Source organism: Taudactylus pleione, unplaced genomic scaffold, assembly GCF_031769625.1.
Source record: "Taudactylus pleione unplaced genomic scaffold, aTauple2 ptg000278l, whole genome shotgun sequence".
NCBI classification, from domain to species: domain Eukaryota; kingdom Metazoa; phylum Chordata; class Amphibia; order Anura; family Myobatrachidae; genus Taudactylus; species Taudactylus pleione.
This window is the reverse complement of record NW_028284680.1, coordinates 995,851-1,023,417: the sequence shown is the minus strand read 5'-3', so window position 1 is coordinate 1,023,417 and position 27,567 is coordinate 995,851. Positions and strand designations below refer to the sequence as shown.

Here is a 27,567-nt window from a genome sequence, read left to right as displayed (position 1 = left end):
TGCACCCTTCCTCATACACACATTAATACGTCTTTATATCAAACCCCGAATACTCACACATTACATATTTACACATAAGGTTTAATAACCTTTAAAGTATATGATTTAAGTTGGTTCAGTTAGTTTAAATGCTGTGAAATAAAGATATTTGATAACTAAGGTTCTATACATGTTAAGACAGCCGTGTTTGGTTTCGAACTGATGCGTACTCTTTCAACAGAATTCCGGTACTATCGGTGTGGAGATCGCATCATGCATTCCCAACTTATGGACCGCAGAGACTACAAGCAACAAAATGTATATTTTATGACCAACTGTTAGGATGCAGCATGGGGAGGCGGGCGGGAAAAGACCCTCAGTTGTTAGAGGCTGGGCGAGTCTATTTGAACCAGCCTGTTAAATGCACTGTAACAGATGGTTCCCCCATGGGAACCAATGGCATAAGCAAGAAACTTCTCTATTGTCCTGTCTATTCTGGAGGGGTATAAACATGTGTGCTCAAACACTGGGTCTTTAGTCTACTTGCTGAACACTGATAGACAGAGGTTTTCTTTCTGAATGCCGGGATCTGGTCCAGAGCGCATGCGTATGTATACTGTACTTGGGGTCTGTACAATTCCTTTGCGCTAAATTGTACATAGATCATAGCGTGTAAGTGACTGTACTTTTACTTGAATAATACTTTGTGCTTCGGAACCACATGTTCTGAGTCTGGAGTCTCTATTTATTGTATGACTGCGTACGCAAATTAGCGTCATCCTTAGAGGTTTATAGGAAGGATTTTAGAAGGTACAGGCAGGGGTATATAGAGGTTCATTTTAATATCGTCACCAATATGATGGCATTTGTGAGAACCGAACATATCCGAGTATTGTCACTGGTATGCTCTCTGGGCCTGATTCAGAGCCGGACGCTATTTGCGGATGGTCGTTCAAAAAAAGGGGCCGGCTATTTAAATTGAGCGTTCGCTCTTTGCGGTTTGTTGACGCCTCTATGTGTGAGTGAGCGAACGAAAAATGCGCTCGCTATTTTGTAAAGACGCCCCCTTTGCCGTTCGCAACACACGTCATCTCAGGTATTTGTTATATTAATTGGGAACATCGAAAGGCATCTGAACTGCTCGCAGTGCTTGTGGTAGGTTTTTCTTACCGCTATCACTGCGAGCAGTTCAGGCTAAAAGACAACCAAGTGACGTGATCGATGACGCTCCTTTACTAATTATGCACTCCCATTAAACGCCCTTTTGACCGTTAGGCACGCCTGCGTTCGGATTTCCACTCCCCCGTTTTCAAGCACCTTCCCCTGTTACCACCCACAAACGGTACATTCTGTCAATCAAATTAGCAGTCCCTCGCTGTTTTGCGAGCGCACGATTTCCGACCGCAATGACTGGTTTGCGCATGCGCATTACGACCCATACGCATGCGCAGTTGTGCGAACATCGCTCAGAGCAAACGAGCGGCTCTGAATCAGGCCCTCTGTATTGTTCTGTGCTCACTAGCGGAGAGGTATTAGTTTCCTATATAACAGTAGTCTTATCCCTGTTCCTCGGTGGATGCAGGCAGACGTCTCACTGACCTAGTTTCACCCCAACTGCTGCAGCATTTCCTACACTGTAAGCAGCCGGTCTGTACAGCTGACATCCCACATTAAGTGCTAGAATTAGCCAAGTGTATAAAGAAAACTGATATAAAATCAGCGAATCTTATTATCCACAAATAGAGATCAAAGCAAACGTTATAATAGAAACATCTTCTTTAATTGCAGCATAAACATACAACGAGGTGCAAAAGAGGAAACATTTATTATTATTATTATTATTATTATAGCGATGGTGCAAAAATAAACAGTATTTCCTGTCCATGCGCCGGATACAGAGATGGACGCTGTTTCGATAGTCACGTAGATTTCCGATATGTGGCATTGGTCGCAGTGTACAGAAAGCTATGGCAGGATTGATCATCATTTGGTTTTGGCAACGGGGAGAGTTTCAGAAAACGGTGCCTTGTTTGCCCTGTTTTATGCGTGCTGAAGCCAGTGACGGCGTCCTCAGACGCAGTTTCTCTGGACGTGGCAGGGTGATTTTGCCGGACATCCTGAGTAACCTGTCCGATGGCCGCCCGATGTTCGCGCAGTGGATCTGGCAGTTGGTGCCTTTTTACACAAAACGCCACTTGCGTCTTTGACATGTTTTTTTAGCAGCCGCTGCGTCCACCGATGTATCAGGCACCATATTACGTGTGTGGTGGTGACGATAACAATTCTTATACCATTGCACAGAGGTTGCTTGTTCTAGAAGAACAGAAACAGAATATTTACACAGCAAAGCGCATACGTACCTCATACCTCAATTATAACTAATATTTCATAAAGGCAGATTTTTGTTTTGGGGTATAATAATAATAATGTTTCGTTTTACAGCAGCGTTCTCCACCTGGCCCCACATGTCTCTCTGCAGTGATCATTAGTTTCCTTTGTGTAACATTATCACCTTCCAGCATCAGGTTCCTCTCACAGCTCCAGATCTATACTGCAGTGGTTTTATGTAACCTTCCGTTATAGCAGGATTTAGATTGTGAGCCCTCTGATACAGTGGTGCTCTCCCGTGTCTTACCATTACAGGGCCGCTATCATAGGTCCTCTCATTGGCAAGAAGGTGGATTTATTTTTTCCTTTTTCTTTTTTTGATGTCGGAGGAGGATGACAGATGCGCGGTGACAGCCCAGATTTGCGCTTTCAGTTCCGCTTGTGAAAAATAAAAATTGATTAAAAATATGTTAAACATTGAAAAACATGCTTTAATCAAAGAATAAAGTCACAAAATTTAATGTTAATATGACATATATATTATATAATGAAAACAGGTGCTTAATAAATCCATCTGTGATGTACAGGTGCCATATATCCATTTATACACAGTATATTTATACGCCTAAGAAATTGCCAGGATGACACATGCTAATCTCCTCAATGAAAGTACAGTTAATAAAGATATATATTTTTGTATTAATATATTTATATGATAGGGTACAAATTGTACGTAAGGTGAAGGAATAGTGAGAGGATCATTTCTTTCTTCAATGGTGTAAATACATTATATCCTATCAGTGACATATATTGTAATGTCTGGAGTACTTCTATCTAATTTATAGTACTGTGTATATAAAATGTACAGTTCCTTATTAGAATTTACCTATACTATTGGCATAAGTGGACACTTTTTGTTAATTATTGTATTTTAGAATTTACATTGGTAAAATAGTGGACACAATAGTGAACAGGAGGATGCCCCACTCCTGTGCTGTGGAAATGTAAATATAGCAACTAAATAGCATAAGAACTACTTCTTTGGTGTCCCAACACAATGACTCTCTGACACTGAGTGTCCCAACACAATGACCCTCTGACGCTAAGTGTCCCAACACAATGACCCTCTGACGCTGAGTGTCCCAACACAATGGCCCTCTGACGCTGAGTGTCCCAACATAATGACGCTCTGATGCTGAGTGTCCCAACACAATGACTCTCTGACACTGAGTGTCCCAACACAATGACCCTCTGACGCTGAGTGTCCCAACACAATGACCCTCTGACGCTGAGTGTCCCAACACAATGACTCTCTGACAGTGAGTGTCCCAACACAATGACTCTCTGACACTGAGTGTCCCAACACAATGACTCTCTGACACTGAGTGTCCCAACACAATGACTCTCTGACACTGAGTGTCCCAACACAATGACCCTCTGACACTGAGTGTCCCAACACAATGACCCGCTGACACCGAGTGTCCCAACACAATTTACTCTGACGCCGAGTATCCCAACACAATGACCCGCTGACACCGAGTGTCCCAACACAATGACCTGCTGGCACTGAGTGTCCCAACACAATGACCTGCTGGCACTGAGTGTCCCAACACAATGACCCTCTGACGCCGAGTGTCCCAACACAATGACCCGCTGACACCGAGTGTCCCAACACAATGGCCCGCTGACGCCGAGTGTCCCAACACAATGACCCGCTGACGCCGAGTGTCCCAACACAATGACCCGCTGACGCTGAGTGTCCCAACACAATGACCCTCTGACGCTGAGTGTCCCAACACAATGACCCTCTGACGCCGAGTGTCCCAACACAATGACCCTCTTACGCCGAGTATCCCAACACAATGACCCGCTGACACTGAGTGTCCCAACACAATGACCCTCTGACGCTGAGTGTCCCAACACAATGACCCTCTGACGCCGAGTGTCCCAACACAATGGCCCGCTGACGCCGAGTGTCCCAACACAATGGCCCGCTGACACCGAGTGTCCCAACACAATGGCCCGCTGACGCTGAGTGTCCCAACACAATGACCCTCTGACCCGCTGACGCTGAGTGTCCCAACACAATGACCCTCTGACACAGAGTATCCCACACAATGACCCGCTGACACCGAGTGTCCCAACACAATGACCTGCTGGCACTGAGTGTCCCAACACAATGACCCTCTGATGCTGAGTGTCCCAACACAATGACCCTCTGACACTGAGTGTCCCAACACAATGACCCGCTGACACCGAGTGTCCCAACACAATGGCCCGCTGACACCGAGTGTCCCAACACAATGGCCCGCTGACGCTGAGTGTCCCAACACAATGACCCTCTGACGCTGAGTGTCCCAACACAATGACCCTCTAACGCTGAGTGTCCCAACACAATGACCCTCTGACGCTGAGTGTCCCAACACAATGACCCTCTGACACCGAGTGTCCCAACACAATGACCCGCTGACACCGAGTGTCCCAATACAATGACCCGCTGACGCTGAGTGTCCCAACACAATGACCCTCTGACACCGAGTATCCCAACACAATGACTCTCTGACAGTGAGTGTCCCAACACAATGACTCTCTGACACTGAGTGTCCCAACACAATGACTCTCTGACACTGAGTGTCCCAACACAATGACTCTCTGACACTGAGTGTCCCAACACAATGACCCTCTGACACTGAGTGTCCCAACACAATGACCCGCTGACACCGAGTGTCCCAACACAATGACCCTCTGATGCTGAGTGTCCCAACACAATGACCCTCTGACACTGAGTGTCCAAACACAATGACCCTCTGACGCTAAGTGTCCCAACACAATGACCCACTCACACCGAGTGTCCCAACACAATGACCCTCTGACGCTGAGTGTCCCAACACAATGACCCTCTGACGCTGAGTGTCCCAACACAATGACCCTCTGACGCTGAGTGTCCCAACACAATGACCCTCTGACACTGAGTGTCCCAATACAATGACCCTCTGACACTGAGTGTCCCAACACAATGACCCTCTGATGCTGAGTGTCCCAACACAATGACCCTCTGACACCGAGTGTCCCAACACAATGACCCTCTGACGCCGAGTGTCCCAACACAATGACCCTCTGACGCCGAGTGTCCCAACACAATGACCCGCTGACACCGAGTGTCCCAACACAATGACCCTCTGATGCTGAGTGTCCCAACACAATGACCCTCTGATGCTGAGTGTCCCAACACAATGACCCTCTGACGCTGTGTCCCAACACAATGACCCTCTGACGCTGAGTGTCCCAACACAATGACCCTCTGACGCTGAGTGTCCCAATACAATGACCCTCTGACACCGAGTGTCCCAACACAATGACCCACTGACACCGAGTGTCCCAACACAATGACCCACTAACACCGAGTGTCCCAACACAATGACCCTCTGATGCTGAGTGTCCCAACACAATGACCCTCTGACGCTGAGTGTCCCAACACAATGACCCTCTGACGCTGAGTGTCCCAACACAATGACCCACAATGACCCACTAACGCCGAGTGTCCCAACACAATGACCCTCTGACACTGAGTGTCCCAACACAATGACCCTCTGACACCGAGTGTCCCAACACAATGACCCTCTGACGCCGAGTGTCCCAACACAATGACCCTCTGACGCCGAGTGTCCCAACACAATGACCCACTGACACCGAGTGTCCCAACACAATGACCCACTGACACAGAGTGTCCCAACACAATGGCCCGCTGACGCTGAGTGTCCCAACACAATGACCCTCTGACGCTGAGTGTCCCAACACAATGACCCTCTGACGCTGAGTGTCCCAACACAATGACCCGCTGACGCTGAGTGTCCCAACACAATGGCCCGCTGACGCCGAGTGTCCCAACACAATGACCCTCTGACGCCGAGTATCCCAACACAATGACCCGCTGACACCGAGTGTCCCAACACAATGACCTGCTGGCACTGAGTGTCCCAACACAATGACCTGCTGGCACTGAGTGTCCCAACACAATGACCCTCTGACGCCGAGTGTCCCAACACAATGACCCGCTGACACCGAGTGTCCCAACACAATGGCCCGCTGACGCCGAGTGTCCCAACACAATGACCTGCTGACGCCGAGTGTCCCAACACAATGACCCGCTGACGCTGAGTGTCCCAACACAATGACCCTCTGACGCTGAGTGTCCCAACACAATGACCCTCTGACGCCGAGTGTCCCAACACAATGACCCTCTGACGCCGAGTATCCCAACACAATGACCCGCTGACACTGAGTGTCCCAACACAATGACCCTCTGACGCTGAGTGTCCCAACACAATGACCCTCTGACGCCGAGTGTCCCAACACAATGGCCCGCTGACGCCGAGTGTCCCAACACAATGGCCCGCTGACACCGAGTGTCCCAACACAATGGCCCGCTGACGCTGAGTGTCCCAACACAATGACCCTCTGACCCGCTGACGCTGAGTGTCCCAACACAATGACCCTCTGACACAGAGTATCCCACACAATGACCCGCTGACACCGAGTGTCCCAACACAATGACCTGCTGGCACTGAGTGTCCCAACACAATGACCCTCTGACGCTGAGTGTCCCAACACAATGACCCTCTGACACTGAGTGTCCCAACACAATGACCCGCTGACACCGAGTGTCCCAACACAATGGCCCGCTGACACCGAGTGTCCCAACACAATGGCCCGCTGACGCTGAGTGTCCCAACACAATGACCCTCTGACGCTGAGTGTCCCAACACAATGACCCTCTGACGCTGAGTGTCCCAACACAATGACCCTCTGACGCTGAGTGTCCCAACACAATGACCCTCTGACACCGAGTGTCCCAACACAATGACCCGCTGACACCGAGTGTCCCAATACAATGACCCGCTGACGCTGAGTGTCCCAACACAATGACCCTCTGACACCGAGTATCCCAACACAATGACCCGCTGACACCGAGTGTCCCAACACAATGACCTGCTGGCACTGAGTGTCCCAACACAATGACCCTCTGACACTGAGTGTCACAACACAATGACCCTCTGACGCTGAGTGTCCCAACACAATGACCCGCTGACACCGAGTGTCCCAACACAATGACCCGCTGACACCGAGTGTCCCAACACAATGACCTGCTGGCACTGAGTGTCCCAACACAATGACCCTCTGACACTGAGTGTCCCAACACAATGACCCTCTGACGCTGAGTGTCCCAACACAATGACCCGCTGACGCCGAGTGTCCCAATACAATGACCCTCTGACGCTGAGTGTCCCAACATAATGACCCAGTGTGATGACTTGGGGGGACTAGGTTTTAGTGCATAATGATAAAGGACCCCTGTCACGACATCACACCCCAGTCTGCGCTCAGATACGCCAACTTGATGCAGATGAGCGGTTGTGACATGGGTTTTACCAAAGCTGCCAACACGAAGAGTATTAGAATAGCGCTCTTGCGTTCGCCAGACACTTAAATCTCACTTATTACACAAATGTAGCATGGGCCTCTCTAGGCATATGTGAATTCATTAGAGCACAGAGATAACACTGATAAAGTTTTAAGATTTAGGGGCCTATTCATCAACACTAAAATAACGTTTTTAAGGACATTTTTCTTAATTACCTTTAATTTAGTATTCATGAACCACTTATCACAGGAGATATCACTGATATAATTATATATATATATATATATACATACATATATATATATATATATCACTGATATCTCCTGGTTAAGTCCACCAGCGTTACTTTCCGCACTCCCCATACATTAGTACATTAGTATGGGTACATTAGTAAATTAGTACATTAGTATGGGGATATGGAAATTATGCTTTTGATCAAATTCCGAAAATTATGTATGTATTTTTGGAATTTGATGGTATTACTATACGGCAATGTGAGGTGGTGTATAGCTGGTTACGCTTACCTGCTGTCAGCTGGGCAGGTCCTTCTCCGCTCCCTCTGTCACTCCCTGGTCTCACCTCCGGCTCCGGCTGCTGTGCTGACACTGTTTTCTCCCGGCAGAACACAATAAGGTTTAGAAGAAAAAAAAAGTTTTTTTTTTTTTTTCTAAACTGTACTGTGTTCTGCCGGGAGAAAACAGTGTCAGCACAGCATCCGGAGCCGGAGGCGGCTGCAGCGGGCAGGTAAGTCGGGGACGGGGGGGAGGTGAGCGGAGGGGGGCGGGCAGAGGGGAACACACAAAATTACCGCAGCTGTAGGCAGTGCTGCGCATGCGCTGGGTTTACGGATGTAACGGCGCATGCGCAGCACTGATTACAGACGCGATAAGGTAGTGTAGGCAGGGAAAAGTATGTATTTCCTGAAAAGCTGTCATAGCAAAAATGACAGCTTTTCGGAATAGATAGTTATGGGAAGGAGGAGTGATGGATTCCCCCGGTAATTAGGTAGAACTCCATGCCAGCTCTAAACCTAATTACCTCCAGAGAAATGTTAGTTATGATGAATAGGCCCCTTATTGAGAAGATATCTCCAGGGATAAATTACAAGGAAATACAGGTGAATATATAAGACATACAGATGTAAATGCACAGATTGATTTCAGATAAAAGTAAATGATAAAAAGTCAGAATCCTAAGTTATGCTGAGATCTTAGTGAATCTGGGCCTGATTCAGAGCCGGACGCTCTTTCAGAGCGCTCGCTCTGAATCAGTGCCCTCCTTCTCTGTTTTAGAGCGGCCTCCTGGCCGCTTTGGCGAGCGGCCAAAAAGATGGTCGCGATAGTCAAGACCATCGCGACCATCGGGCTTGCGACGAGACCCTTGTGGTAGGGTCTCGTCTGCCGCAAGCCCTGGAGTGCTTTCGGCTCTACCAGAGCCAAAAGCACTCCCACTGACATCACTTGTGATGTCAGTGGGGCCGGCCCCAGACGGTTGGCGTTCCCATGGGAACGCCTCTGTCTGGGCAGCCACGCCCCCGGCACGCCCACCAAAAGGGGCATGCACGCCCCCTTTGTAGCGAGACCCATAGCGACGGCTTGCCCGTCGCTATACAGGTCTCGCGCATGCGCACGACGGAGCCGGGTCCGTCGTGCGCACGCGCACTGGCCTAACATCGATCCGCTTGCGAGCGCTCAGCGCTCGCGAGCAGGTCTGAATCAGGCCCTCTGTGTGCAGAGGGAGACCACCATAGACCGCAGATGGGGGAGCACTCCTAGCTCTCAGCTACTCCCTTGAAGAGTGAACACAGTGAAATAGGGGTGGCTGGCTCTTATGGTTCCCCAACCAACCTATCCTTGCAATCAGTGAAATGCACTACACTGACTGGCAGCCAGAAAAGAGTTAATGATATAGGTGAGGTCTTTCATCACAAACTGATAAATGATATATATTAGCAATGATGTGTAAATACTGTATAATAAAGTTGTGGTCAGTCATCATCTATTTATATGTCAAGAAGCTGTCTGTGGGGATTTGCCCCATACACAGGTTGGGGGTCTCTGTCCTTCCTCCTGTAGGTATTCCTGGTCATCGTACTGCCGTAGTGAGATTTATACAGTAATGGAGGACACAGAACAGATGGCTTCAGGGAGGATAATCTATCAAGGCTTGCCACAAGTACACACATGAGGGAAGTAGCCTTTTACATTTCTTCTTGCTTATATGTCACTTATAATTGCGCTGAGCTACGGGAATGTCACCTCAATCATAAAACACAACACAGAAGAAATATCCACCGATTATCGGCGTTAAATGAGCCCACAATGCAAGGTGGCCGGTTACTTAATGCGCTGCTATTGTGACTTTTGAAGGCAGCCCCACTATTATGCATAGAAATATAATTCCCATCTGGCAATTAATCTCTTAGTATGATAATATCTGCGCCATGAAAACAAATCCCGCTCTCATTCCATTATACTCTCACACTCTACGGCAACGCAAAGCAATTTCCCTCATGTTAAAGGTCCGTCTATCAGGAAAAGCTGGGACGTTATTTATAATACCAGAGGGCTCTCCGTCGTCCCTGCAGCGCTTTCTCCAGGGCGATGGAAAAGCGAGGTGAGTGTCTCTTCTCTAAGACGCGTTACTGTGTAATAGGGCAGCGCAATTATTACAGCAGCTGATAAGAGTTTGTCGCATTACAGGGGAATTGGCTGCTGCGGCGCAGATAACCCCTTCTAGTATCCAACGCTGACCCTTACACAGATTATACCTGGTTCATTCCAGAAGCCCCATCAGCTCTGCACGATGAAAGAACAGTCTACTTCCTTTCTGTTTTAAAAGATTGGAGATAAACTTTGCTTTACTAAATGTACGGCGACATTTCTACTCCACGGTGTACCATTAGCTGCCCGAGTATCAGGGTCTTCCAAATGCACCTCATTCTATTGGTAAACACAGTATTAACATGATTTGCTTCACTAGAAGCTCAGTTGGCTGCAAACAGATGTGTCCAGTTTCATCTTTGCCGTTCGCGCTACAAACATGAGCACGCATCGTGCCATGCGAATACCCGCAGCAGCATATGCTACGGTACGCTTTGGCGTGCACCAAGCAATCCTATGGAGATATATGTGCGAACACAGTGGGTGTATCTACTCGTGGGCGCACACGCCTCGCACCACGCGTGACTCGATTTGCTGCGTACGCAGCAACGATGTAGCAGGAGACATCTGTACATAGGGCCTGATTCAGACCCGGTTGCAAGCGCTGAGCGCTCGCAACTGGGTCGATGGTGGCCCAGAGAGCATGCGCATGACGAAGCCGGCTCCGTCGTGCGCATGTGCGAGACCCGGACAGCGACGGGCACTCCGTCGCTCCGGGTCTCGCACCAAAGGGGGCGTGCTGTCAATGTTGAGTGACAGCATGCCGCCTTTGGTGGGCGGGCCGGGGGGGATGGCAGCCCAAACGGAGGCGTTCCCATGAGAACGCCTCCCGTTTGGGGCCGGCCCTACTGACATCACAAGTGATGTCAGTGGAGAGATTCCGGCTCTGTTAGAGCCGAAATCTCTATGGGCCTTGCGGCAACGAGACCCTACCACAAGGGTCTCGTCGCAAGCCCGATGGTCTTGACCATCACGACCATCATCATGGCCGCTCGCTATAGCTGTGGGTGCTCACCCACAGCAATGCGAGTGGCCAGGAGGCTGTTCTAAAAATAAAAAAAGACCGGCCCTGATTCAGAGCGAGCGCTCTGTCAGAGTGACTGGCTCTGAATCAGGGCCATAGAGTCTATCCATTTACCGTAGAGCTGCAAGCTTAGGACCTGCCTCTGAGTCACACAAAAGTGTTGAAAGAGCAGTGTGCCGACTCCAACTTCCTGTCTCTCCAGGGAGGCTTCATGCCCTGTTCCAAGATGACCGCCAAGATTACTACTTAGCAGGTGTACTATACTGTGTAAGAGTGACATGGTGGGAGACAGTAGTCTCCTACTTAGCTCCTAGAGATAATCTGGTTAATACCTGCTATAAAGCTGTTCCAGCACCCTGCACCACTCCCCACAAGCAGCACAGTCACCGGCTGGTCAGCTGTATTGAAACCCCTGCTCCGCTCAAGTTCTGCTTCATCACCAGTCTACATATAACAGTAAGTACGGCTGCACCTGTTATCCATCAATAAAGCAGCACCATTGGTTATGTAACTGGGCTGTTCATAGCCTGAGTCATCCGCTGGTGTGTGTCTTTATATCTCTGCAACGTCAACTTCTGTACACACATTATTGCCAATAGTAAGTTGGAATGCAGCTATATCTAACGACTGAGACCCACCCCAGGGGCCTTTCACCAGAGTGACACCATATTCTGAGTTGGGTGTATGCAGAGGGGGCACCTATTTCACTCACATCTCTTGCATGGAGCAGGTGTAAGTAGAGATGGCTGTTCTGGCGTATGGACAAAGTGTAGCGGCACGATGCTTACACATCAGGACGTGCGAACAGTCGCCTAAGCATCCTGCTTCCAATCATAGGGCCTGATTCAGAGCCGCTCGTAAGCGGCCGCTCGTTTGCTCCGAGCGATGTTCGCACATCTGCGCATGCGTATGGGTTGTAATGCGCATGCGCCAACCAGTCAGTGCGGTCAGAAATCGTGTGTTCGCAAAATTGCGAGTGCCTGCTAATTTGAGTGACAGGATGAGGCGTTTGTGGGTGGTAACAGGGGAAGGTGCTTGAAAACGGGGAGTGGAGATCCGAACGCAGGCGTGCCAAAAGGTCAAAACGGGCGTTTTAAGGGTGTGCACAATTAACAAAGCAGCGTCATCGACCACATCACTTGGTTGTTTCTTAGCCTGAACTGTTCGCATGATTGCGGTAGGAAAATCCAACCACAAGCACTGCGAGCAGTTCAGACGCCTTTCGATGTACTCAATTAATCTAATAAATAGCGGAGATGACGTATGATGCGAGCGGCCAGGGGGCGTCTTTACAAAATAGCGAGCGCATGTTTTGTTCGCTCGCTCAGACATAGAAGCGTCAACAGACCGCAAAGAGCGAGCGCTCAATTTAAAAAGCCGGCCCCTTTTTCTGAACGAGCGAGCGCAAATAGCGTCCGGCTCTGAATCAGGCCCATAGTGCATAGGGTGCTGTCCTATTAGGATGTAATTGGCAGCTATAGGTGTGAGCTCTAAGGGTGAGGCTGCATATTACTTCCACCCTGATCCACGGACTGATGGACATTTGTGTGTGGTCTGTGCATCTGCCGGTCAGGTTGATGGAGGAGTGTAACTTGCAGATATTTACTATTAATGTGTCCTGCAATGTGTCTTTGTGTGATGCAATGTGTCCTGCAATGTGTCCATGTGCCCTGCAATGTGTCCATGTGTCCTGCAATGTGTCCTTGTGTCCTGCAATGTACGTGTCCCGCAATGTGTCCTGGTGTCCTGCAATGTATGTGTCCTGTAATGTGTCCATGTGTCCTTCAATGTGTCCATGTGTCCTGCAATGTATGTGTCCTGCAATGTGTCCATGTATCCTGCAATGTATATGTCCTGCAATGTTTCCTTGTGTCCTGAAATGTACGTGTCCTGCAATGTGTGTGTCCTGCAATGTGTCCATGTACCTTCAATGTGTCCATGTGTTCTGCAATGTATGTGTCCTGCAATGTATGAGTCCTGCAATGTATGTGTCCTGCAATGTGTCCTGCAATGTATGTGTCCTGCAATGTATGTGTCCTGCAATGTGTCCATGTGTCCTGCAATGTATATGTCCTGCAATGTGTCCTTGTGTCCTGCAATGTACGTGTCCTGCAATGTGTCCTGGTGTCCTGCAATGTATGTGTCCTGCAATGTGTCCATGTGTCCTGCAATGTATGTGTCCTACAATGTGTCCTTGTGTCCTGAAATGTGTCCTGCAATGTATGTGTCCTGCAATGTGTTCATGTGTCCTGCAATGTGTCCATGTATCCTGCAATGTGTCCAGCAATGTGTCCTACAATGTATGTGTCCTGCAATGTGTCCTTGTGTCCTGCAATGTATTTGTCCTGCAATGTGTCCTTGTGTCCTGCAATGTATGTGTCCTGCTATGTATGTGTCCTGCAATGTGTCCTTGTGTCCTGCAATGTATTTGTCCTGCAATGTGTCCTTGTGTCCTGCAATGTATGTGTCCTGCAATGTATGTGTCCTGCAATGTGTCCTTGTGTCCTGCAATGTATTTGTCCTGCAATGTGTCCTTGTGTCCTGCAATGTATGTGTCCTGCAATGTGTCCTTGTGTCCTGCAATGTATGTGTCCTGCAATGTGTCCTTGTGTCCTGCAATGTATTTGTCCTGCAATGTGTCCTTGTGTCCTGCAATGTATGTGTCCTGCAATGTGTCCTGCAATGTATGTGTCCTGTAATGTGTCCTGCAATGTACGTGTCCTGCAATGTATGTGTCCTGCAATGTGTCCTTGTGTATCCTGCAATGTATGTGTCCTGCAATGTGTCCTTGTGTCCTGCAATGTATGTGTCCTGCAATGTATGTGTCCTGCAATGTGTCCATGTGTGTCCTGCAATGTGTCCTGCTATGTATGTATCCTGCAATGTGTCCATGTGTCCTGCAATGTGTCCTGCAATGTGTCCATGTGTCCTGCAATGTGTCCTGCAATGTGTGCATCCTGCAATGTGTGCGTCCTGCAATGTGTGCATCCTGCAATGTATGTATCCTGCAATGTGTCCTTGTGTCCTGCAATGTATGTGTCCTGCAATGTGTCCTGCAATGTATGTGTCCTGCAATGTGTCCATGTATCCTGCAATGTGTCCTGCAATGTGTCCTTGTGTCCAGCAATGTGTCCTGCAATGTATGTGTCTTGCAATGTATCCTTGTGTCCTGCAATGTGTCCTTGTGTCCTGCAATGTATGTGTCCTGCAATGTATGTGTCCTTGTGTCCTGCACTGTGTCCTGCAATGTATGTGTCCTGCAATGTGTCCTGCAATGTATGTGTCCTGCAATGTGTCCTTGTGTGTCCTGCAAAGTATGTGTCCTGCAATGTGTGTGTCCTCCAATGTGTCCTTGTGTCCTGCAATGTATGTGTCCTGCAATGTGTCCTGCAATGTGTGTATCCTGCAATGTGTGTATCCTGCAATGTATGTATCCTGCAATGTGTCCTGCAATGTATGTATCCTGCAATGTGTGTGTCCTGCAATGTATGTATCCTGCAATGTGTGTCCTGCAATGTATGTGTCCTGCAATGTATGTGTCCTGCAATGTGTCCTGCAATGTACGTGTCCTGCAATGTATGTGTCCTGCAATGTATGTGTCCTGCAATGTGTCCTGCAATGTACGTGTCCTGCAATGTATGTGTCCTGCAATGTGTCCTTGTGTGTCCTGCAAAGTATGTGTCCTGCAATGTGTGTGTCCTTGTGTCCTGCAATGTGTCCTGCAATGTATGTGTCCTGCAATGTGTCATGCTATGTATGTGTCCTGCAATGTGTCCTGCAATGTGTGTATCCTGCAATGTGTGCTTTGTACTAGATGGGAGGCAGAGCTGCTAGCTAGGACTGGCCATCAGGACATTATTGCATGATCCGTGTTCCCTGGATCCCTTTACAATCTGATTAATCTCGGACACATAAGCCCTGATACAGAGTAACGCCAAAGGGCCTGATTCAGGGCCGCTCGCTGTTTCGGCCTCCTGGCCGCTCGCATAGCTGTGGGTGACCACCCACAGCTTTTGCGAGCGGCCAGGTGATGGTCGCAACCATCAGGGCTTGCGACGAGACCCTTGTGGTAGGGTCTCATTCCCGCAAGCCCCAGTGAGCTTACGGCTCTAAATAGAGCCGGAAGCTCACCACTGACATCACTGGTGATGTCAGTGGTGCCTCCCACCAGTCATTTAACCCTTGCCAGGATGTAGCCACCTCCCCTGCCCGCCTCCAAAATGAAGCGAGCTGTCAATCATAATCAACAGTCGCCCTGTTTTAGTGCGAGAACCGTAGCGACGTAACGCCCGTCGCTGGCCGGGTCTCGCACATGCGAAAGCCGAAGCCGGCTCCGGCGTGCGCATGCGCAGTGGGGGACTATCGATCCGCTTGCGAGCGCTGTGCGCTTGCGAGTGGGTCTGAATCAGGCCCTGTGTGCTAGATTCCAATGTGATATTATTATTATGCTTTATTTCTATGACTGTACAAGGGTTCCGCAGCGCCTTACACATTACATAGACAATTGAGCAGAACAAGAGAACAGTGACTTACAGTACAAGACAATGCAGCACAAGTACGGGATCGATATGATTGGCCGGCGGTTCATATCCCGACAGCGACTACCCGGCAGGGGTGAAAATCCCGATCCTCCAAGGTAAGTATTTCCTAACCCTATTCTACCCCCTAACCCTCCCTTATGGGTGCCTAACCCTAACCTTCCCCCCAGTGCCTACTAACCCTAATCACCCCTTCCACGTGCCTAAACCTAACCTCCCGGGGGGTGCCTAATCCTAAGTCCCCCCCCCACCCCGGGAGCCGTAAAGATAACCCTCCCCTCCCCACGCGGCTGTCCTTGCCCGGCTTACCTTCGATCGGTTATACTGGGTGTCAGGCTCCTGGCGTAGGTAAAATGATAGGTGTCGGGATTCCAACGCCATTCATTTAACCTTTGCCGGGATTAGACAGTCGGTAAGCCGGCTGTCGGGATTCCGTCCATCGGCTTCCCGACTGCTTCCCACAAGTACATGGTATATAAAACATTGCTGCAACAGCGTCATAACACTCAAATAAGTAGTACGGTGCCAGAAGTCAGGGGTTAGGTGCCATAAGTAATAGTAAGGAAAGGAAAAGCACATAAGGGAACAGGGCTTGAGAGCTTACATTCTAAAAGGGAAGGGGTAGACATACAGGGGTGACACAGATGGGGTAGACGGGGTGCTTGGGGCAGAGTGTTAGGATGATATTGTAGCTGGGAGGCTTTGATAAAGTAGTGGGTCTTGAGAGCCCATTTGAAGTTTTGCAGAGAGGTGGAGAATCTTGGAGGCGGAAGTGGGAGAAAGTAGTCAGTTGGGAGGAGAGGTGGCATGCATTACCGGATCGAAGAGGGCAGGTGGGAGTCTGAAGGGAGATGATGTCAGAGATGTAACTGGGAGAAGATTGGGTGAGGGCTTTTTAAGGGAGCGTGAGAAGCTTGTATTGGGTTCTGAAGGGGAAGAGGAGCCAGTGGAGGGCTTGTAGGGGAGGGGAGGCAGATGTAGGACGTTTGGAGAGGAAGATGAGCTGAGCAGCAGCATTGAGGACAGACTATCGAGGTTTGGGGAGACCAGATAGGAGGAGGTTACAGTAGTCCAATCTGGAGATGACCAATGGGTGTATGAGGTTCTTAGTAGCATCCAGGGTGAGGAAGGGTCTGATCCTGGAGATATTTATCAGATGGAAATGACAGGACTATGAGAGGTTCTGGAAATGTGGTTTGAAGGTGAGGGAGGAGTCCAGGATAGCTCCAAGACAGAACACTATGGGGCTAGAGGAGATAGTTATGCCATCAATTGATAATCAAATTGTGGTATGAGGTTATGCGGGAAAGTGGGAAGATGATCAGCTCAGACTACACACTAGATGATATGTCATCCGACTTGGCTGGAATGGACGACATATCAGGCACATCGTCTAGCGTGTACCCGCTATATCGCTGACAATGCGCGCTCCCATGCATCGACAGGCGACATCATTAGCAAAGGCCAGGCTGCTGAATGCAGTATGGACCCCGCTCTCGCACCATAGATCCCGGCATCGGCAAGTGTGTATGCACTTGCCGATGCCAAGTCCCACTGCATGATAGATCGGCTGGGTAACCATCGTTAAATGTGTACCTAGCACATAGTTGCCGACTTTTCTGGCTGCTCCTTCCGGGAGGGAGCAGCCAGATCGGCAGGGCAGCGGGGGGGGGCATCGGTGAAAAAGGGGGCGTGTCCGGACTGGTGCCTGACGTTTGTAGGCATCACTGGGGCGGGGTCACGCGCTTGCGTCATTTTGGCCTCACCCTCGCTACACAATGCCGATAATACAGGCATTGTCACTGGCTGCCCTCGCAGCGGGGGTTAAGAGTAAATTGCGGGGGATGTAGGGGGGGTCGGCGACTCCCTGGAGGTTTGCCTGCCTTTTCAGGGGGGCAGGAGATGCACCCGATTATCGGGAGGCTCCCGCCCAAATCGGGAGGGTAGGCAACCCTGACCTAGCATTGGACATGTTAAGTTTAAGAAAGCACTGGGACATTCAGGAAGAGATAGCAGAGAGACAGTTGGAGATACAGGTGAGAGAGGGGGAGAGGTCAGGGGAGGAGAGGTAGATCTGAGTATCATCAGCATAGAGATTATATTGGAGGCCAAAAGAGCTGATGTGTTCACCTAAAGGGGACGTATAACAGAATATTGCTCCTAATTTAGTGGTATATGGTATACTCCTATTACTATACCCCTCTACAGTGTTGGACTGGGGCATGAAGTGCCCACCGGGTAGAGGCCCATGCTTAAAGGGTGCGGCCAGCCACCACAGAGGCTTGGCTAACCATTGTGGAGGATATAGCCTGCAGACAACATGGATTCTACAGTGCATGGTCTGTTCATCCATGTTCCTGCTCTACTCTACCAGGTAACTGACTCTGTAATAGAGTAACAATGTATAATTCAAGTATACGGTCTGAAATCTGACATTAGAAGAGAAGGTGGGGCCCACCGGGGATTTCCCCTGTACCCCTGTGGGCCAGTCCGACCCTGCCCCTCTATGTTACATGGTGTATGTTAATATTTGTATCCAATAAATGGAATATTTTTATTAGTCGGTGATGCAGAGTTGTTCGCACTATGGACACACGTCCCACTTTGCCCACGTTGTGAACCATTTATTTTGTGTGCAATAAAAGCTTTCGCTATTAGGCATCAATTGAAACGACGAGGAAAACACCAATAGGTATCAGCTGAGCATTTTCCAAGAGCCAGTAGCTAACTGTTTGCTGGTGGCGGCAACCACCGTCTGCCGGATCTGACCTTTCCGTCAGCCATCTATCCCACTAAGTAAGCCTGCAGTAAAGTAACACCTCTTACGTGGACCCAATTAAACTCGCCTGGTACAAGGATTGTATCATCTTATCCGGATGCTCTTCAACTGATGTCCAGAGCTATAAATTATTTTCATTAATCACAACCTTTAAACCCTCCTGGATGTGAACTCGCACTGTGCTGTTCTGTGCTGCGCTGCGCTGTTCTGTGCTGTTCTGTGCTGCGCTGTGCTGTTCTGTGCTGCGCTGTGCTGTGCTGTGGTCTGTACACCATTACTAACATTGCTGATGGCACAGTGAGTGTAAGCTTATTTATCCATACGTCATTATTCACAACCCTGTAATCTGTGTGACGGGGAACATATCTGATTAGTGGCAGTATTGGGCTAGAAATGTCATCCACTTCTGTGTGCATTCCATGGTGTGAAATTCTGCTACGTGTCTTTTACATTTGTTTAGGTGCTTTTTTAAAAACACAGTATGGCAATTTGTTACTCACACGTTGGCGTGCATAAATTATCTCCATCATCATTGTCCCTATTCTGCCACTTGTGCTAGAACCGATGAATTGATACAGGCCTGACCCCCTAATGCGCTGTCCAAACATCGCTTCCTTCTCACACTGGTCTAATGACATAACCCTGAATAACAATTAATCAATGCTATAATGAAAGTGGAACCGTGGAGTCCTGGGAACGTGATGTAACAAGGGACTAGCATTCAGCGAGTCAGGCACTTGATAAATTTCAATTGCGTTTATTCCTAAAGTTTCTGCGGCCTCAGTACTGACTGCCGTTCTGAGGTTACTTAGCAACAGGCGGCGTTGCAGAGACCCATCACATACTAACATGCAAGCGTCAGCTACTGACTGCTAGTCCAGAAACACCACTAATCTCAGGCCTCAAAGTGTCTTCTATTCAGTATGAGTAATATATGCATGGAAAGTACAGTTCTATACAGGGAAGCCTTTTTGCGGCCCACGCTCTCCCTTTATTAAATAAACTGGGGGGGGGGTGAGTTCCACCACGTCTCTAGGACCACTTTAAGCACTGCAGTAATCTATATAAACCCTGTCCTGCATTGTATTGTACTTTAAGTCACTGATTTACTTATTTGTTTATATACTATGTAAGGCGCTGCGGAACACTTGTGGCCCAAAAATAAATAAAGGACAATAATAATAATAATATTAATAATAATAAAACAAGATGGAGCCAGGTCTCACGTGGAGACCATGATGAGGGCTCATGGCCAGCCCAGGGAAAAGGAGTCACCGTGAGAATAAAAGGGTTTGATAAAAGGTGTTTGTGTGTTGAATGTAACTATGACATTCATTCTGGAGGGACCCACCTGCAATCAGCCAATCAGAAATGCATAGCTTATGCTGCAATTCATCTATATATCACTGCACTAAGTTCTGCAAGAGGGAGGCTGCCAGACATATGTATGTGCCCCAGGACTCACTCCTTTACTGTGTTCTGCCGTCAGTGGCCCTCACCACCCCTCACATGCCTCTCCTGTAATGGGCCCTTCCCACCCCTCACCTGCCTCTTCTGTAATGGGCCCTTCCCACCCCTCACCTGCCTCTCCTGTCATGGGCCCTCACCTGCCTCTCCTGTAATGGGCCCTTCCCACCCCTCACCTGCCTCTCCTGTAATGGGCCCTTCCCACCCCTCACCTGCCTCTCCTGTAATGGGCCCACCCCTCACCTGCCTCTCCTGTAATGGGCCCTCACCTGTAATGGGCCCTCACCACCCCTCACCTGCCTCTCCTGTCATGGGCCCTCACCTGTAATGGGCCCTCACCACCCCTCACCTGCCTCTCCAGTAATGGGCCCTCCCCACCCCTCACCTATAATGGGCCCTCCCCACCCCTCACCTGCCTTTCCTGTAATGGGCCCCCCACCCCTCACCTGCCTCTCCTGTAATGGGCCCTTCCCACCCCTCACCTGCCTCTCCTGTCATGGGCCCTCACCTGCCTCTCCTGTAATGGGCCCTTCCCACCCCTCACCTGCCTCTCCTGTAATGGGCCCTTCCCACCCCTCACCTGCCTCTCCTGTAATGGGCCCACCCCTCACCTGCCTCTCCTGTAATGGGCCCTCACCTGTAATGGGCCCTCACCACCCCTCACCTGCCTCTCCTGTCATGGGCCCTCACCTGTAATGGGCCCTCACCACCCCTCACCTGCCTCTCCAGTAATGGGCCCTCCCCACCCCTCACCTATAATGGGCCCTCCCCACCCCTCACCTGCCTTTCCTGTAATGGGCCCTTCCCACCCCTCACCTGCCTCTACTGTAATGGCCCCCCCCCACCCCTCACCTGCCTCTCCTGTAATGGGCCCACCCCTCACCTGCCTCTCCTGTAATGGGCCCTTCCCACCCCTCACCTGCCTCTCCTGTCATGGGCCCTCACCTGTAATGGGCCCTCACCACCCCTCACCTGCCTCTCCTGTAATGGGCCCTCCCCACCCCTCACCTATAATGGGCCCTCACCACCCCTCACCTGCCTCACCTATAATGGGCCTCCCCACCCCTCAACTGCCTATCCTGTAATGGGCCCTCACCTGTAATGGGCCCTCCCCACCCCTCACCTGCCTATCCTGTAATGGGCCCTCCCCACCCCTCACCTGCCTCTCCTGTAATGGGCCCTCCCCACCCTCACCTGCCTCTCCTGTAATGGGCCCTCCCCACCCCTCACCTGCCTCTCCTGTAAAGGGCCCTCCCCACCCTCACCTGCCTATCCTGTAATGGGCCCTCCCTACCCCCACCTGCCTCTCCTGTAATGGGCCCTTCCCACCCCTCACCTGTCTCTCCTGTCATGGGCCCTCCCCACCCCTCACCTGCCTCTCGTGAAATGGGCCCTCCCCACCCCTCACCTGCCTCTCCTGTAATGGGCCATCCCCACCCCTCACCTGCCTCTCCTGTCATGGGCCCTCACCTGTAATGGGCCCTCAGCACCCCTCACCTGCCTCTCCTGTAATGGGCCCTCCCCACCCCTCACCTATAATGAGCCCTCCCCACCCCTCACCTGCCTCTCCTGTAATGGGCCCTCCCCACCCCTCACCTATAATGGGCCCTCCCCACCCCTCAACTGTCTCTCCTGTAATGGGCCCTCACCTGTAATGGGCCCTCCCCACCCCTCACCTGCCTATCCTGTAATGGGCCCTCCCCACCCATCACCTGCCTCTCCTGTAATGGGCCCTCCCCACCCTCGCCTGCCTATCCTGTAATGGGCCCTCCCCACCCCCACCTGCCTCTCCTGTAATGGGCCATTCCCACCCCTCACCTGCCTCTCCTGTAATGGGCCCTCCCCACCCTCACCTGCCTCTCCTGTAATGGGCCCTTCCCACCCCTCACCTGCCTCTCCTGTAATGGGCCCTCCCCACCCCTCACCTGCAATGGGCCCTCCCCACCCCTCACCTGCCACTCCTGCAACGGGCCCTCCCCACCCCTCACCTGCCTCTCCTGTAATGGGCCCTCCCCACCCCTCACCTGCCTCTCCTGTAATGGGCCCTCCACACCCCTCACCTGCCTCTCCTGCAATGGGCCCTCCCCACCCCTAACCTGCCTCTCCTGTAATGGGCCCTCCTCACCCCTCACCTGCCTCTCCTGTAATGGGCCCTTCCCACCCCTCACCTGCCTCTCCTGTAATGGAGTCACAAGTGTGAAATGTAAAAATATCTGCGTATGGATCAGAGCCATAACTAGACTTTTTGGTGTCCTGTGCCAGAGAGCATTGGCACCCCCCCTCCATTTTTTAAATAGTGACATGAGATTGTGCACCAAGGGCCAGGGAAGAGATAGGGGAGGCCAGGAGACGCTGGGGATAAATAGGGACATAATATTGTGCACCTGAGAGAGGGCCATGGCCTCATGGGGAAGGGCCAGGGAAGAGATAGGGGAGGCCAGGAGATGCTGGGGATAAATAGGGACATAATATAGTGCACCTGAGAGAGGGCCATGGACTCATGGGGAAGGGCCAGGGAAGAGATAGGGGAGGCCAGGAGACGCTGGGGATAAATAGGGACATAATATAGTGCACCTGAGAGAGGGCCATGGCCTCTTGGGGAAGGGCCAGGGAAGAGCTAGGAGAGGCCAGGAGACGCTGGGGATAAATAGGGACATAATATAGTGCACCTGAGAGAGGGCCATGGCCTCATGGGGAAGGGCCAGGGAAGAGATAGGGGAGGCCAGGAGATGCTGGGGATAAATAGGGACATAGTATAGTGCACCTGAGAGAGGGCCATGGACTCATGGGGAAGGGCCAGGGAAGAGATAGGGGAGGCCAGGAGATGCTGGGGACAAATAGGGACATAATATAGTGCACCTGAGAGAGGGCCATGGCCTCATGGGGAAGGGCCAGGGAAGAGATAGGGGAGGCCAGGAGACGCTGGGGATAAATAGGGACATAATATAGTGCACCTGAGAGAGGGCCATGGCCTCATGGGGAAGGGCCAGGGAAGAGATAGGGGAGGCCAGGAGACGCTGGGGATAAATAGGGACATAATATAGTGCACCTGAGAGAGGGCCATGGCCTCAAGGGGAAGGGCCAGGGAAGAGATAGGAGAGGCCAAGAGACGCTGGGGATAAATAGGGACATAATATAGTGCACCTGAGAGAGGGCCATGGCCTCATGGGGAAGGGTCAGGGAAGATATAGGGGAGGCCAGGAGATGCTGGGGATAAATAGGGACATAATATAGTGCACCTGAGAGTGGGCCATGGCCTCATGGGGAAGGGCCAGGGAAGAGATAGGGGAGGCCAGGAGACGCTGGGGATAAATAGGGACATAATATAGTGCACCTGAGAGAGGACCATGGCCTCATGGGGAAGGGCCAGGGAAGAGATAGGGGAGGCCAGGAGATGCTGGGGATAAATAGGGACATAATATAGTGCACCTGAGAGAGGGCCATGGCCTCATGGGGAAGGGCCAGGGAAGAGATAGGGGAGGCCAGGAGATGCTGGGGATAAATAGGGACATAATATAGTGCACCTGAGAGAGGGCCATGGCCTCATGGGGAAGGGCCAGGGAAGAGATAGGGGAGGCCAGGAGATGCTGGGGATAAAAGAAGAAGAGGAAGCTAAAAGTAAGAATGATAACAAGGAAATTGACAAGCCCAAACAGCACCCCCTGTCCTGCGGTGCCCTGTGCCATGGCACAGATTGCACTGCCCTAGTTACGGCCCTGGTATGGATGTATATGTTCACATTTACGGAGCACAGTACGGAAATGCTCATATTACACACATATTAGAGATGTACCACGGGTGCTACGTGAAGCCCCTATATCCGTGGAATCTAGCATCAATTTACATAGTATGCAACTGAGATCTCTGCTGCCATCTGTCTAACACTTGTTTATGCAGCTGTGATCCGTGACGCTGGGCAGGAAGGTACCTGGTATAGGACAGCTCATGGAGGAGCAGCAGCCTTTCATGCTTTGCTGTAATTTGAATTTGAGATCTGTGTTATGCACTTTTGTGTCTTTAGTAGAACGTGGTGAAAATCCTGCACTGCCAGCCCTGGGTATCCCACAAGGAGATCGCGGAGCAGTATGCGGATTAAACTGCAGCGAATGTTACATTGTAGTGAGAAGCCCACGCTCCATTCATCTGGGCTATATATACTGTATGTTGTGTAGATCAAGAATAAAGACGGCATATGGTGACTGTAATACTTATCATTATCAGATGTATAAAAATGTAGTCATTGCTCGGGAAGGCATTAACCCTGTACCTCCCGAGCACCATCCTACTGTGCCTCCAGTACCATCCTCCATGTCTCTCCAGTACCATCCTCCATGTCTCTCCAGCACTATCCTCCATGTCTCTCCAGTACCATCCTCTATGTCTCTCCAGTACCTTCCTCCATGTCTCTCCAGTACCATCCTCCATGTCTCTCCAGTACCATCCTCCATGTCTCTCCAGTACCATCCTCCATGTCTCTCCAGTACCATCCTCCATGTCTCTCCAGTACCTTCCTCCATGTCTCTCCAGCACCATCCTCCATGTCTCTCCAGTACCATCCTCCATGTCTCTCCAGTACCTTCCTCCATGTCTCTCCAGCACTATCCTCCATGTCTCTCCAGTACCATCCTCCATGTCTCTCCAGTACCATCCTCCATGTCTCTCCAGTACCTTCCTCCATGTCTCTCCAGTACCATCCTCCATGTCTCTCCAGTACCATCCTCCATGTCTCTTCAGTACCATCCCCCATATCTATCCAGCACTATCCTCCATGTCTCTCCAGCACCATCCTCCATATCTCTCCAGCACCATCCTCCATGTCTCTCCAGTACCATCCTCCATATCTATCCAGCACTATCCTCCATGTCTCCCCAGCACTATCCCCCGTGCTCCTCCAGCACCAGCCCCCCCTGTTTTTCCAGCACCATTCCCCTAGCCCCTCCAGCACCATCCCCCCTGTCTCATCAGTAACATCCCCCCTGTCTCATCAGTAACATCCCCCCTGTCTCATCAGCACCATCCTCCCTGTCTCATCAGCACCATCCCCCTGTCTCATCAGCACCATCCCCCTGACTCATCAGCAACATACCCCCTGTCTCATCAGCACCATCCCCCTGACTCATCAGTAACATACCCCCTGTCTCATCAGCACCATCCCCCTGACTCATCAGTAACATACCCCCTGTCTCATCAGCACCATCCCCCTGACTCATCAGCACCATCCCCCCTGTCTCATCAGCACCATCCGCCCTGTCTCATCAGCACCATCCCCCCTGACTCATCAGCACCATCCCCTCCTGACTCATCAGCACCATCCCCCCCTGTCTCATCAGCACCATCCCCCCCTGTCTCATCAGCACCATCCCCCCTGACTCATCAGCACCATCCCCTCCTGACTCATCAGCACCATCCCCCCTGTCTCATCAGCACCATCCCCCCTGACTCATCAGCACCATCCCCTCCTGACTCTACAGCACCATCCCCCCTGTCTCATCAGCACCATCCCCCCCTGACTCATCAGCACCATCCCCCTGTCTCATCGGCACCATCCCCCCCTGTCTCATCAGCACCACCCCCCCCCTGTCTCATCGGCACCATCCCCCCTGACTCATCAGCACCATCCCCCTCTGTCTCATCAGCACCACCCCTCCTGTGTCCAGCACCATCTTCATGATTTTACCTTTTCTCAGCGGTGTAACATTGTGACTGTTATTCTGTGCCAAAAAAGTGAAAACTTTATTGTGTCGGCCACTTTGGTGACAGCGCTCTCCCGGCGCCCTGCTACAATCTGCAGGAGGCATTTTCTCTGGACTACAGAAAAAAGAAATAACGGTTTCCCTCCAGCACACTGCAATAAAGACAGCACAAAGGCTTGAATACTACATGATAACAGAAATCCAGAGGTCTCTGCTCCACATATATGTTTAAGCACCGGGCCGCTTCAAGGCTCCTCTGTACTGGTCTCCCTAACGCTACAGGATAATAGCACCCACTCTGGATCATATAATGGCATACTGTTGTGCCAGACGATAACAGCACATACATAAATATATTTAAGTTGAGAGCCAACTCACCTAGGAGGTACCCCAGAGACCTCTAAACAGCACTACAGGAACCAGCACACCCTTCTAATGCTGGTCCCATCCATGCCTCTCAGAACAGCAATACACACTAGTGATTGCACAGATCAACTTAATGGTTTTTCACAGGTGCGTGTAAGGGGGGAAGGGGTTTACTCTGGACTTCAGATAAAAATAAAAATGTTTCCCTCCAGCACACTGCAATATAAGCAGCACAGACACGTGATTGCTACATGATAATAGAAATCCAGAGGTCTTTGGTGCATATATTTGCAAATATATGGTTAAGCGTTAATAATGCAATTATCCTACCCCACAATATGGATATTTGCTGGGAACGTCCACCTCATGATACACAAGACGAGCTTCTGTGTATAATGCTGACCAAGTGACACTGGTTATTCTGGATGGGCCCATGTACAACCACATTACATGCACAGAGGCCCTCATTCAGAGCCGCTCGCTATTTGCGGTCGTTCGTTTAAAAAAAAGGGGTGGCTATTCAAATGAACCGTTCGCACTTTGCGGTCTGTTCACGCCTCTAAGTCTGAACGAGCGAGCAAAACTTGCGGTCGAAATTTTGAAAAATACGCCCCCTGGCCGCTCGCATCATACGTCATGTCCGCTATTTATTAGATTAATCGAGTACATCGGACGGCGTATGAACTGCTCGCTATTCTTGTGGTTGGTTTTTTCAACCGCTATTTTGCGAGTAGTTCTGACAAAAAAAAAAACCAAGTGACGCTGCTGTATTAATTATGCACACCCATAAAACGCCCGGTTTGACCTTTAAGCACGCCTGCGTTCTGAATTCCGCTCCCCGTTTTCAAGCACCTTCCCCCGTTACCACCCACATACGCCTCCTCCTGTCACTCAAAATAGCAGACATTCGCTATTTTGCGAACAAACGATTTTCAGCCGCACTGACTGTTTCGCGCATGCGTATTACGATCCGTACACATGCGCAGTTGTGCGAACATCGCTCAGTGCGAACGAGTGGCCGCTTACAAGCGGCTCTGAATCAGGCCCAGAGTCTTCTCTCTTTACCACAGGACAGTGGTTCTCAAACTCGGTCCTCAGGAGTCAGGACCCCAATCAGGTCACATTTCCCAGGTCACCCAGCAGGAGCACAGGTGTAGTCATTACTCACTGACACATTTCCCAGGTCACCCAGCAGGTGCACAGGTGTACTCATTACTCACTGACACATTTCCCAGGTCACCCAGCAGGAGCACAGGTGTACTCATTACTCACTGACACATTTCCCAGGTCACCCAGCAGGTGCACAGG

The 27,567-nt window shown here is 50.5% G+C and overlaps 1 long non-coding RNA gene across 1 annotated transcript; it reads right to left on the bottom strand.

Annotated features, from left to right (window-relative positions):
- Positions 1 to 1,839: 1,839 nt before the first annotated feature.
- On the bottom strand, positions 1,840 to 26,343 carry LOC148513470 (uncharacterized). Its single transcript, XR_015880173.1, has 3 exons — positions 26,272 to 26,343; positions 2,615 to 2,745; positions 1,840 to 2,292 (listed from the first exon to the last, which is right to left on the bottom strand). It is a non-coding gene; the product is annotated as an uncharacterized LOC148513470 (long non-coding RNA).
- Between the last annotated feature and the right edge of the window lie 1,224 nt (positions 26,344 to 27,567).